We start from the raw sequence: 14,214 nt of genomic DNA on the forward strand, positions 1-14,214 counted from the left end.
GCGTCATTTGCTTTCTGCGCCTGCTACAACCAGAACTGGTCTTCATTTCCAATACGTGGCTTAGTCTGAATAAAATTCTGGACCCGGCGATCTGGATTGTGGATCTTTGTGCAAGAATCATGTCTCTCCTGCTTCCGAGTCTTCCCCAGAGCCATTTCCATCTCTGTGAAAATCCGTTCCTTGGTTTGCAGGGCAGGCCAGGAGTAACGACTGCAAGGGACTGTGGGCCAGTTTGGAGAGGGGAAAGGGGCTCCATCTCTCCTTCTCCTGTGCTTGGCATTCAGCAGGTGGAACAGCCATGGATGTAGTCAGCAGAAAGAGCAACCTGTGCTCCTCCCCGCATCGTCCCATACAGCTGGCTACTCCATGAGGGTCCTTTAAAGGTAAAGGTAAAGGTATCCCCTGTGCAAGCACCGAGTCATGTCTGACCCTTGGGGTGACGCCCTCTAGCGTTTTCATGGCAGACTCAATACGGGGTGGTTTGCCAGTGCCTTCCCCAGTCATTACCGTTTACCCCCCAGCAAGCTGGGTACTCATTTTACCGACCTCGGAAGGATGGAAGGCTGAGTCAACCTTGAGCCGGCTGCTGGGATTGAACTCCCAACCTCATGGGCAAAGCTTTCAGGCGGCTGCCTTACCACTCTGCGCCACAAGAGGCTCTTGAGGGTCCTTTAGAGCAGGGGTAATCAACTTGAGGTCCTCCAGATGTTCATGGACTACAATTCCCATGAGCCCCTGCCAGAAAACGCTGGCAGGGGCTCATGGGAATTGTAGTCCATGGACCTCTGGAGGACCACAGGTTGACTACCCCTGCTTTAGAGTTTAGACCATCTTCATGACCTTTATCCCTCAGGTCTTCTCCACTGTCCATCGCAAATCAAAACAGATGCCACCACCTTCTGGAAGGTTCAGTATGGGGCACTTAAATTTACCACTTGCTTCAGAGAGAAATAATATAGCAGCTACCTATATTCTATGGCAGATTTCAGTGTGCATGTATGGGTGTGTCTGTTTTATACCATGGATTCAGGATGCTGCAGTGTTCAAGCAGACCATTTTCCATCACAGAATTTATAATCCTGCTGGGCTTCCTCACCAGTGGGGCTATCTGGTTGCTGGGGCCATTGTGCAGGAAAGCGCTCTTGCAATGGGGATTCCAGTCGTCCCAGGATCATCTGGTTCCTTTTCACCCTTGGTGTGCATTGAAGCCCCCTCCCCAGCTGTGTTCTCATGGGACTTTCAGGATTTCCCATCCACCCTGTTTTGTTCTGTTGGGTTAAGCTTAAGCACTTAATTTTGCCTAACAAAAACTCGACATATTTGCCGAACCTCCAAAGATCCCTTCTCCCTAAAAGGCAAGCTGATTCTGTTTTTTAAGAAAAGTGCATGCGTCTAAGGACTGCGTAGGAATCCTGCAGCACATTGAACTTTTTCTTAAAAACCGTTCTGTTGGTAGAGCTTCTGTGATCGCCTCCCCTCTGTCTAAAAGGCAGGCAATTCTCTTCTGGTTTGCTCATTGTTTCCTGGGCCTGCTGCTGGCGCTCACCGACAGTCGAACAGCTCGCTGTCTCTCTTTCTCTCTGTCTCTCTCTCTCTGTATCTCCATCTATGTTTCTGTCTGTCTCTCTGTGTGTGTCTCTGTCTCTCTCTCTCTCTGTTTATGTCTATCTCTGTCTCTCTCTGTGTCTCTCTCTCTGTATGTCTCTCTCTGTTTCTGTCTCTCTCTGTCTCTCCCTGTGTGTCTCTGTATCTCTCTCTGTTTATGTCTATCTCTGTCTTTCTTTCTCTCTTTCCCTCTCTCTGTATCTCTGTCTCTCTCTTCCTCTCTGTTTCTGTCTTTTTCTGTCTGTCTGTCTCTCTCCCTCTGTGTGTGTGTGTAAAGAACAGGCTTTTAACAGTTTGCACACAGTGGCAGCATGAAAAGTAATACTCCCAAGTGAGGGGGCTGAGAGGCGAGAAAGCCTTGAACCCATCTGCTGCTGGGAGTTTATTCAGAATTCTTTCCAGTAAGGAAAATGTGTGTCGGTGACTGGAGATCCACAGATCAAGGTGTGGGTTTTAAGACCAGAAAGCCTGAAGTGCCCCTGCCGAGATGCACATCCCAAGGGAAGGAGTGGGCAGCCAGCCCCCTTGTAAAGGCACCTTCTAATGCAGGGGTAATCAAACTGCAGCCCTCCAGATGTCCATGGACTACAATTCCCATGAGCCTCTGCCAGCGAACACTGACAGGGGCTCATGGGAATTGTAGTCCCTGGACATCTGGAGGGCCACAGTTTGACTACCCCTGTTCTAATGGGACTCCAGTTGCCGCAGGTTGCTCGGGATAGCCAGATTGCCCACCCCACAGAGTTCTGGCACGAAAGCAGCAGGCTCCATGCCGGAAAGAGGCCATGATCAACGCTTCCAGGGCTGGATGCTTAACAAGAGTGGTGTTGGTGCTGGTGATTATTCCGCAAGCTTTTTGGCACGTCTGGAGAGCTGCTCATTTAACAAATGGTAGCTTCGCAGAAGAAAAGCAAAGAGACTTCCTTATGATTACTGCTAATCTGCTATTGTAATAAACGTTTGTGGGCGGACTGTTTATTGGCTTGGTGCACCTGTTTCGGCAAACACATAACATAGGCATGGGTTGCCACAGCTCACAAAGGGCAGGAGGGGAACTGCGTCTCTGTGGCAGATGAACCCACAAAGAGGGAGATGAAGAGCAAGCATTCTAGGAAGCCCTTTTGGCTGAAAAGATCTAGAATGCCTATTCTCTTGCTCGAGGAGCTGCGCAGGTGTGCTGTAGAAATGCTCACAGGTCATGGTAGTGTTTGGCCTTTATTTGGGGCAGTTTAAAGCACCTGCTTGTTCTGCCCTAGACGATCCTCTGTTCATCTAAGCAGGAACACGCAGCTATAAAACAAGCACGTCTGGGGCGTATGGGGAGCAGCCTTTGCATGGCATCGCATGCCTTGGTTTGGAATGGCTCTGTTTTGGGCTGTGGTCTTAGGTGTAGGCTTCAGGGCAGCTCTTACTGCTTCTGGGTGCACCGGTCAGGCAAGAAAGACTGTCACCCTTCAGCAGTTAGATCTGTATAGTTTTTTTTATATATAGCTTTTACTTTGTTTTTAAGCTAATATTGGTGCGCTTTAATAAATAATTGTTACATTTTTATATTGTTTTCTAGCTCAACTTTTGAGTTCCTGACTTTGTTAAGGTTGGGTTTTCATTCCCTTTTTGGTTTTGCATTCCCAGCTGTCTGAACCCCCCACCTCTTAAGACTGTTGCGAGAATAAAATAAGAGAGCCCACCACCATCGTCATCTCCTGAATTGGAATGTGGTAGACAATTTCAGAGAAGAGTTTTGTGGCCCCTTTGTTGTTGTTGTTAGTTGCGAAGTCGTGTCCGACCCATCGCGACCCCATGGACAATGATCCTCCAGGCCTTCCTGTCCTCTACCATTCCCCGGAGTCCATTTAAGGTTGCACCGACTGCTTCAGTGACTCCATCCAGCCACCTCATTCTCTGTCGTCCCCTTCTTCTTTTGCCCTCAGTCGCTCCCAGCATTAGGCTCTTCTCCAGGGAGTCCTTCCTTCTCATGAGGTGGCCAAAGTATTTGAGTTTCATCTTCAGGATGTGGCCCCCTAAAGCCTAGCAAATTAATAGTGAGCCAAATCCCACCTGCCAATCTCAAGGAATGATACATCCAAGGTAGAAACATTCATGGTTATGGTACAGCTGATATGGTCATGTCTCAACTTGGATCTGCAGTGCAGCCTCCTTTGGAATCCTGTGTCCAGTGCTGGACAAGGCTGAGCCAAAAAAGGGCAGAGTGGAGAAAAGAGACAACTGGGGAGGGTGGAATAAGAGAGTGTTAACAAAACCATGCATGTGGTGGAGTTGCCAAGGAGGACTTTTTCTCCCGCTCCCAAAATACTAGAACTCAAGGGCATCCAATGAAGAGGATGGGCAATAGGATCGCAGTGGGAACAAGGAAATACCATGTTACACGGAGAGTGATGAAAATGTGGAATTCTCTACCATAGGATGTTGTGATGGCCACAGCAATAAACAACTTGGAAAAGGGATTAGATAGATTCATGGAAGAGAAGTCTATCTGTGGCTACTAACCATGGGGAGTGAAGTGCCTTTGAACCCCAGAGCCAGGAGGCAGCCTCAGGGGAAAGTCTTGGCCCCTCTGCCCTGCTGTTGGCTCTCCAGAGGAACTGGCTGGCCATTGAGGGAGACAAAGGGCTGGACTGGATGTACCCTCACTGGTCTGATCCATCTGGGCTCTTGTGACATTCTTATGTGCATGGGTCCAGCTCTTTCTCTGTCCACTGGGATATCTGTCTCAGTTATCTATGGATGCACGTAGATATCAGTGTCTTTCCAGTCCCCTCCTGTGGTGAAAGATGGTGTCCCCACAAAACTGTGTTCCATTATAAAAGTATTCAAGTTGCTGAAAAACTCTTTTGTGTTTTGCTGCAACAGGCTAGCGTGCCCCTGAATTAAATAACCACAATACACCCTGCGCACCTGGGGCAGAAATGTGGCAAAGTTAGTAGTCACATTGGATGGATTGTCTTTGATGGATTATCTTCGTAGGAAGTTGTAGGAATACGAGCTGGAAGGGGCCATGGACCAGTGGCAGAGCCTCTGCATGGCATTCAGAAGGTCCCCGGTTCAATCCCTGGCTGGAGCATCTCCAGATGAGGGGACCAGGAAGAAGGGGGCGGAAAAGACTCTTCTCTGCCTGAGGCCCTGGGGAACCACGGCCAGTCTGAGCAGACAGTCCTGACTTTGAGGGACTAAGGAGAAGCCACTAGGTGGCTGGATGAAGCAGTCACTCCCTGTGGGAACAGTTTGTTCATTTCATTCATTTCTACTCTGCTTTTCTGCCTGGTCAGCAAGAAGGCTGTTTATTTTATGTTGTTGTTGTTAGGTGCGAAGTCGTGTCCGACCCATCGCAACTCCATGGACAATGATCCACCAGGCCTTCCTGTCCTCTACCATTCCCCGGAGTCCATTTAAGTTTGCACCGACTGCTTCAGGGACTCCATCCAGCCACCGCATTCTCTGTCGTCCCCTTCTTCCTTTGCCCTCAATCACTCCCAGCATTAGGCTCTTCTCCAGGGAGTCCTTCCTTCTCATGAGGTGGCCAAAGTATTTGAGTTTCATCTTCAGGATCTGGCCTTCTAAAGAGCAGTCAGGGCTGATCTCCTCTAGGACTGACCGGTTTGTTCACCTTGCAGTCCAAGGGACTCGCAAGAGCCTTCTCCAGCACCAGAGTTCAAAAGCCTCAATTCTTTGACACTCGGCCTTCCTTATGGCCCAACTTTTTTTTAATTTTATGTATATAGTTATATACTACCCTCCCTTTTTGGCTCAGGGCAGTTTACATTATAATGCTCATAACAATATAGTACTGTGAAACATTCGAATATAATAATGTAGAAACGTATTGAACAGTGGAAAACTTGTGTCAACAGTGTAATAACAGCAGTACTCAGTAAACCATTTTTGTGCAGTTTATGGGGCTTCAGGCTGATGGTTGGAGGCTTTTTCAACTGTCTTGACCAAATGCCAGGTGGAAGAGCTTCTTTTTGCAGGCCCTGTGGAATTGTTTTAGCTCCGCCAGGGCCCTGATGTCCTCTGAAAGCTCGTTCCACCAGGTGGGAGCCAAGACTGTCAATGCCCTAGCTTTAGTCATTGATAGATGAGCTTCCCTGGGGCCAAGGATTGCCAGTTTGTTGGTGGTTGAGGAGCGTAACACTTTTGGGGAGGCACAGGTGGAGATACTCAGACTGCGTATGGCCTTGAAGGTGATTACCAGAACCTTAAGCCTTCTTCTTTCAAGAACCCCCATAGGGATTAGGCGAATGCTCAAAAAACTTGCCCTACATTGTGAAAAAGAACATCGTGAAATTAACTACCAGAAGACCAAGGCCATGGTATTTGGCAAACATCCAAAATCTAGAACATGGATGCTAAATGGGCACAAAAAGTGAACAAATTTAAATATTTAGGTGTATATATTCAAGCCTCTGGAGCAAAGAGCATCCATTATTCATATACATCAGAACTAGGGCAAAAATCAGCAAATAACATATTGAAATTCTATTGAACAAAGGGCAGATTCTTTATACCAGCACCCCTGAACCTATACTCTGCTAAATCTCTAGCCCAACTCATGGTGCATTTTTGGGTGCTCTGATATCAGATACTATCATGCTTGAAAGGGTCCAGTTTAAATTCCTTTGGGTGCTCCTCCAACTTCCATGCTGTGTAACCAACTCCATGGTGCATATGGAAACAGGAATATTAATGGTCCTAGACAAAAATCTGCCTCTCAGAAATAGGAATGTGGCTGAAATTAATACATAACCCACAGGGTATAGTTTCTTTAACCCTGAATGACAACTTCCAATCTTCTTGCACTAAGGCTGTCCACAGAGGAATCCAAAGTCTGGGCTTCTCCATACACTCATTATCCAGATTAGCTCATGATCAAGCTGCAACATTAGTTAAGCAGCGGATACGAGACAATTGTCATCAACTGGACCTGAGTAAAGCTCCAACTTTTTTGGCTCCAGTTAAAACAAGATATGTTCTGGCCCCTGCCACTTATCTGTCTCAGCTGGTAATAAGTAAGCAAAGAAGGGCATTTACCCTTGCAAGATGCTCCGTCTTGCCTTCAGCTCTTGTAGAGGGTCGCTATAAGAACATTCCCCTTACACTGAGTGGGAGTGGCGAAATCAATACAAGAGAGCATATATTGTTCCACTGCCCTGCTTATGTAGACATTCGTAGCAACTTGATTGAACCACCCCTTAAAAAGTTGCCAGAACATCATGATGTAGATCGAGCAAAGAGGCTGCTAAGTGATGAGTCCTCCCAGGTGACACCTCAGCTGACTAAGTTTTGTGCCACCGCCATAAAAATCCGATGCTCTAAAGTAGCATAGTTTTAAGTTCTATTTTATGATCTGTTTTAAATTGTATTATATTAAACGGCCATATTATTTTGGTCTTTTATGTATTAACTTCATATAACTTGGTCTGAACGACTGTAATAAAGTTTGACTGAACCTTAAGCCTGATCCGGTAGTCAACTGATAGCTAGTGCAGCTGTTGGAGTGCAGCCCAAATATGTGCCCTCCAAGGTCTTCCTGTAAGAACCCTGGCTGCCGCATTCTGCACCAGTTAGAGTTTCTGGGATAAGGGTAGGCCTGCATAGAGTTGCAGAAATCCAGCCTAGAAGTGACTGTCGCCTGGATCACTGTGGTTAGGTGTTCTGGGGCCAGGTAGGATGCTAGTAGCTAGGCTTGTCATAGGTGGGAAAACACTGGCTGAGCTACTTGTGTGATCTGTCCAGGTGTCAAAGATCATGCCCAGGTTCTTGGCAGAGTGTGCAACTGACAGTTCCACCCCATCCAGGTTGGGTATTCACGCTTCATCGCTTGGCCCTTTCCTATTGAACTACAAGATTAAGTTTCAGATGGCGTTGCTTGAGCCAGCTCATCACTGCTTCCAGACATCTGGCTAATGAGCCTGGGGGTGAGTCAGGGTTGCCGCCCATCATGAGGAAAAGCTGGGTGTCATCAGCATACGGACGACATCCCAGCCCGAAACTCCTTATCAGCTGGGCAAGAGGGCACATAAATAGGACTGGGGAGCAAACTGCTCCTTGTGGCGCCCCAACAATGTGATTGGAGCTGCCAACAATGTGATTGGTTCTCTCCTACCACTGCCCTCTGTTTGTGACCCCGGAGGAAAGAGATGAACCATTGAAGGTCTGTCTCTCAAATACCAGTGTCAGTGAGGCCATACGCTAGCTGCTTGTGGTCTACTGTGTCAAACGCCACCATGAGATCAAATTAGCAGCTCTGACCCGCCTCAATCCAGCTGATGGTGGAGGTCATCCATCAAGGTGACCGTGCTGTCCCCACCCAAACTTCTTATAGAATGCATATGAGAGACTACGAGATGGCATCTGCTAACTCACGCCCAGCACAATTGTTTAGGATAGTTCAGTCTCTCGTGGTCCTGGAAGAAGGGCACCAAAATAAGAGCCTATTGGATATCAGCTGTAAAGCATTTGCGACTAATTTTGCAGACAAAATCTCAACACTCTGCTATAACCTTCCTTCAACCTTAGACTCAAGGCTACTAGGTCATCTTTGGAGAGAACACTGAGGGCCATTCCGCACGACTTAAATGTAGCAGAAGTCTTACCTTTGGTAAACGCTACAAATTCAACGTTCTGCATGACGTTGCACACAATCTGCAACACTCCTGCAACACTCCCGCAAAAAGTGCTTCGTTGTAGCGCTTTTCGGGAAATCGGGAAAAGTGAATTCCCCCTGAAAAAATTCCTACACGTGCACACAAGCTGCAACAAACCAGTGAAAGACATGTGCATTCTCAATGTATTGGTAGAAAGAAAGTCCCTCCCCCACTCTCGCCCCCAAACTTCCGGAGAAGCCATCGCCATTTTTTTCCCCTTAGACCTGCGAAAGCAATGAACGAGTGAGGCTTCTCTGGCTAAAGTCCCTCCACAGAAGTGATTTAAAGTAAAACAAAGCTCCCTAAGTTCCCAAGCACAACACAGCCCCCTGTTCGGCACTGCCCGTAATTTCGGCCACAAATCACGTCCGTTGGGGGGGGGGTTTCTACTTGAGGAGCGTGTGAACGATTAATCGCCAGCTCCTACGCCAGCATAAAGGTCTTTCCGATGCAACGATTTAATGCATATTCATTGCAACGGGTGTGTTTGGTTTTTAAAAAAACAGTTCTTAAAGGGAAAGGGGCTTTGCGGCAGCATGAACACAACAGCCCATTGGCTGTTCCATTTGATTGACGGCCAGGGATGGGAAGAAGTGCAGAAAAAAATTGCTTCCTTTGTTGCGATTCCAGTGAGACCGGAAACCTGTGGGGAATGAATGAAATGCTATTGGGACTTCTGTATTCCACTAAAAATAAAGGTATGCGGAATGACAAAATTCCACTATTCAATATAGCATTTCTGCATTCTGTGAACAATTGGCAACATTGGTCCTTGTGCAGAATGGCCCTGAGTAACTTCAGACGACTCTCATTAGCTGAAGTGGACAGGATGCTAACTGCAGCGAAGCCAACCACATTCCCTCAAGCTCCCTACCCATTGTGGATGCTAAAGGCAAAGGATATAAGAATATCCCCTCAACTGAGAATTCCTGGAAGGAATAAAAGAGGCAGTGGTACGCCCACTGCTGATAAAACCATCTCTGGACCTGTGACATCCCAGTAACTATCATCCCATTTCACACTTAGCATTTCTGGGAAAGATGCTTGAAAGGGCTGTCGCAGACCAAATATCAGCATTCCTGGAAGAAACTTCAGTCCTAGACCCATCCCAATCAGGTTTCTGGCATATCCATGGGGTAGAAACAATGCTAGTCACCCTGATGGACGACCTCTGTCACCAGTTGGACCAGAGAGTCCCAATGACTAGACACAAGTGTGTTAGTGGGGCAAAGGTTAAGAAGTTTTTCTCATATTTGGGAATTGATTACCACAAATTCATGGATTCGGTTCATTATAAAATATGGCTACCTTGAGTTTTGTTCTTCTCCACACTCTGAAACCCTACTGGAGAACTTGGAATGCCTGTATTGCTACTGAGGTTGTGGGCCTGCTCCCAAAAGAGGTGATCCACTCTTTGGGCCCTAATCCTTCTTCACCAGGTTTTTATTCTAACCATTTCTTGTTGAATAAGAAGGATGGTGGTCATAGACGTATCTTGGACCTTTGGCCTCTTAATAAGTGCCTTGTTGTGATATGCTTTAGAATGTTGTCATTGGCTTTCTTACTCCCTTTGTTACAGGGAGATCTGTGGTTTACCAAATCGGATTGGCTGTAGCACCTTGAATTTTTACAAAGTGTGTTAACACTGTAATTGCCTTTCTACAGTGCCAAGGTCATTCTGTGTATCCATTTTTGGATGACTGGTTGCTGGTAGGTCCGAGCATGAGGTTTTGCACACAACAACTCAGTGTCTCTCTTTCTTGGAGAGGTGAAGGTTCATCATTAACTATCACAAATCTACCCTTACCCCCAGCTCAACGGATATAGTTTATAGGAGCGGTTCTGGATTTGTTTGCCCACTTAGCTACTCTTCCAGGACCTCAGGTTTCTACAACAGCTGGCCTTGCTCGCCATTTTTCCTTTTATTCTTTCCAGTCTGCCTGTGTTATTCAATGCCTCTTTGGTCACATGACCTCTACTATGGCGGTCACACTGAATGCCAGATTATTATGTGTACTCTGCAACTCTGGATCATTGCAAAGTACAGACCGGAATGCGATCCTTCTTGGTTGCGTTTGTCCATTCCCCGATGGGTTTAATGCTCACTGGTCTGGTGGGTAGCTCCTGAGAACCTCGTTAAGGGTACTCCCTTGAATACCTGAGATTCTCAGGTTCAGTTGTTCACTGATCCTTCGTTGCATGGGTGGGGAGCCCATTGTCTTAGTCACACAGCATATGGCCATTGGTCCTCTAGAGCAGGGGTAGTCAACCTGTGGTCCTCCAGATGTTCATGGTGAGTGACCTTGCATTTGCTGGCAGAAGCTCATGGGAATTGTAGTCCATGAACATCTGGAGGACCACAGGTTGACTACCCCTGCTCTAGAGAGTCCATTCACATTAATTTGTTGGAATTTAAGGCAATTAAGAATGCTTTATATTCTTTTGCAGAGCTCCTCACAGGACACAGTGTCCTCACCACTACAGACAGAATCGCAGCCATTTACCATATCTGAAAGCAGCGTGGCACAGGGTGAAGCGCTCTCTGTCAAGAGGCCTCGGACATTTGACACTGGGCACTAGCACACAACCTTATACTAGCCACAGTTCACATTGCTGGGTGCCTCAATACACTTGTGGACACTTTGAGCAGGGACATCATCCAGTCTCAAGAGCGGGCCACACACATACAGTACCTTCAGCCGGTATTTGCCACATAGGGCGCTCCAACTATAGATCTTTTCGCCACTGCCCTCAGTGTAAAATGCCCAGCCATGTGCTCCCGAACAGGCCTTGGCCCAGGTTCATTAGGAGTTGCCCTCCTAACACGTTGGTGAGGCTGCCTTTGTTATGCTTTCTCGCCATTCGGCTTGCTACAAAAGGTGATAGGAAAGATCATGCTGGAGCACACTCTGCCCTCAGAAAGTGTGGTTTCCAATGATGTTTCACCTGGCCCGTGGGCACTACCTTCACCTTCCCCCAACAAGAGATCTGCTCCACTCAGGGGGGTCACCCTTCACCCTGATCCACCTGACAGCCTGGAGGATCCCATGCTTTGATATTTTTCAGTTTGCCTTGTTGTTTATCTATTTTATTTATTTATTTATTTATATTTATATACCGCCGCTCTCAACTTGCAGCAGTTTACAGAAAATCATAAGAACAATAAAATCCCATAAAAAAACACGAACATAATTAAAACACAATATCACGATGGCGGATAATAAATATATAACCCACTCCCCTCCCCCCATCCAGGAAAGGTCTATTACTCTATCTGGGAACAAGGGACTGAGTTGATTTCAGCTCGAGATCCACAGCTGACAGCGCTGGGAGTAGCCCTGGCCTCAACCATATGGGTGGCAGAAGAGCTCCGTCTTGCAGGCCCTGCAGAAAACTGACAAATCCCAGAGGGCCCGTAGCTCTTCCGGGAGCTCATTCCACCAGGTTGGGGGCAGGGCTGAAAAAGCCCTTGCCAGGGGCGAGGCCAGGCCCAGGGGCCCAGGCCCACCAGTAAATTCATACCTGCAGAGTAAAGAGCCTTGCAGGGGGCATAAGCTGATAAGGCTTTGGCTAAGTCTTCAATCAAAGTGTATTTGGCAGTGATCTTGGCCTTTCATGAGAATGTTAAGGGCCACACTGGGTTAAAGAACATGTTTCCTCCTATTGTTCACCCTACCCCACAATGGAGTTTATCGCTGGTTTTATCACACCTAGTTTATCAACCATTTGAACATGTGGCTGGGTCAGACTTTTCCTTGGTTTCTTACAATAGGGATAGTCAACCTGTGGTCCTCCAGATGTCCATGGACTATAATTCTCATGAGCCCCTACCAGCGCTTGCTGGCAGGGGCTCATGGGAATTGTAGTCCATTGACACCTGGAGGACCACAGGTTGACTACCCCTGCCTTACAAGGCAGCATTTCTAATTGCTATTACGTCAGCCCACAGAGCGGGCAAGTTGGCTACACTGTCTTCGGAGGCCCCATTTTTATAGTTTCATAGGAACAAGGTGATTTTATGTCCCAGCACTGGGTTCCTCCCAAAGGTGGTCTCTAAATTTCATTTGGGCCAGACAGTGACACTGCCATTGTGTTTCCCTAATCCATGATCAGAGTCGGGCAGACGACTCCATACCTTAGATGCTCAGAGAGCACTTTTGTTTTATCTGGATAGAGTCGAGGATTTTAGGAAGGATGCCAACCTCTTTGTATGCTTATGAGGAACTAAGAAGGGGAAGGCCGCATCATTCCAAACAATTTTGATGTGGATTGTCAAAGCTAGCCAATATGCTTATGGGCTGCCTGGTGTTGATTGCCCTCTGTGACTGACGGCGCACTCCATGCAGGCTCAGGCATCCTCTGCAGCATTCAAAGCTGGGTTACCACCGGAAGACGGCAGGGCGGCAACTTGGTCCATGCTCTCCATGTTTGTCCACCACTATTCAATGGACATTGATGCTTCTAAGAAGGAAGCTGTGGGTAAAGCGCTTCTTCAGTCAATCTTATGTGCCTAGCCCACATCCTCCTCCATGGTGAGTGACCTTGCTAGTCTTCCATGTGGGGCTGCACAGAAACCACGAAGATGAAAAGAGTTGCGCTGAGCTGTAACTGCTGTTCATCTAGTGGTCTTCTATGCCGTCACACAACCCTCCCTCCTTCCCCTCTGTAGGCCACTGTTGATTGATTTCTTACCTGTCCGGCAGCATGAAGAAGAACTGAGGGGAGAGTGCTAACCCTTCCCATGTCACATGACTTTAGGCAGGAAAGTCACCCTCTATGAGGGGAGGAGTGAGCACTTTGGGGAGCTTTTAGAATCTTGTTCTAAGCTGTTAGCCATTCCCCGAGGCAGGCTCTGCGGAAGTGCAGATTCCATGTGTGACTGCACAGAAGACCATTGGATGAACAGCAGTTACAGGTAAGTGCAATTCTGTTTTCTGTTCCTTGGCAATGCTGATTTTCAACACACACCTTTTGTTCCTGGATTCCAAGCAACTGCAGAGGAATGGCGAAGGGGGATGTTTTTAGACACGGTTTGTTTGTTTTTTTTAATTCAAGGCATTGGTCTAAAAACATGGAAAGGAGAGAGAGAGAATGTTAACTATTACTGACTCAGGCATGGACCCAGACATGGCCTTTTTCTCCTGAAAAGCACCTGACCTTTTCTCCTTCAGAGACCTAACAGGGCAGCAGAAATTGTGCCTGTATGTGTTGGACCCAGGGAATTACTGATCGCCACTCTGGGATGGTAGGTGAATTTCCTCCAGGCTAGGCTGCATTCTACAGATTTGTGGTGGAGGGATCACTTGGGCATGAAATTGTGGCTGGGCAGGTAGTTGTGAGTGTCCTGCATTGTGCAGGGTGTTGAACGAGATGGCCCTGGAGGTCCCTTCCATCTCTATGATTCTAGCCTTCCTGCCCTCTTAGAGCTCAAGTCATTCCCAGGCCCATGTGCTGCAGCCTCTGAACCAGTGTACACTCCAAAATACATTCGTAGGTTCACAGGTTATTATTATTATTATTATTATTATTATTATTATTATTATTATTATTATTATTATTATTATTATTATTATTATTATTATTATTATTATTATATTTATATTTATATTTATACCCCGCCTCCCCCCGAAGGCTCGAGGCGGCTTACATAACCCCGTCCCCTAAAACCATAAAATGACAATAAAAACCAATAATGACAATAAAAACCAATAATAATAAAAGGTGTTGCGCTGAAGTGTTAAATGCTAAGAAAGTAAGGTGTAGGCTCCTAAACCATCCATGAGAGCACTGATTCACCTTGGCTGCTTGGTTCTACCCTTGTGCCTTAACAACGCTTTGCAATGAGAAGCCGTCCATATCTCCCGAGCACGCATACAAGGTCTGCAAGGAAGGCTTTGGCTAGAACTCCCACTGGCTCAAACTGAATGGGGATGTTTTTAGCTCT

At 47.0% G+C, this 14,214-nt stretch overlaps 1 protein-coding gene across 3 annotated transcripts in view; it reads left to right on the top strand.

The window, feature by feature from the left end:
* Nucleotides 1-14,214, top strand: part of PLCB1 (phospholipase C beta 1) — a 508,515-nt gene that overhangs the window by 433,176 nt on the left and 61,125 nt on the right. The gene's annotated exons all lie outside the window — the stretch shown is intronic.

The sequence above is a fragment of the Paroedura picta genome, chromosome 1 (assembly GCF_049243985.1).
Source record: "Paroedura picta isolate Pp20150507F chromosome 1, Ppicta_v3.0, whole genome shotgun sequence".
Taxonomy (NCBI): Eukaryota; Metazoa; Chordata; class Lepidosauria; order Squamata; family Gekkonidae; genus Paroedura; species Paroedura picta.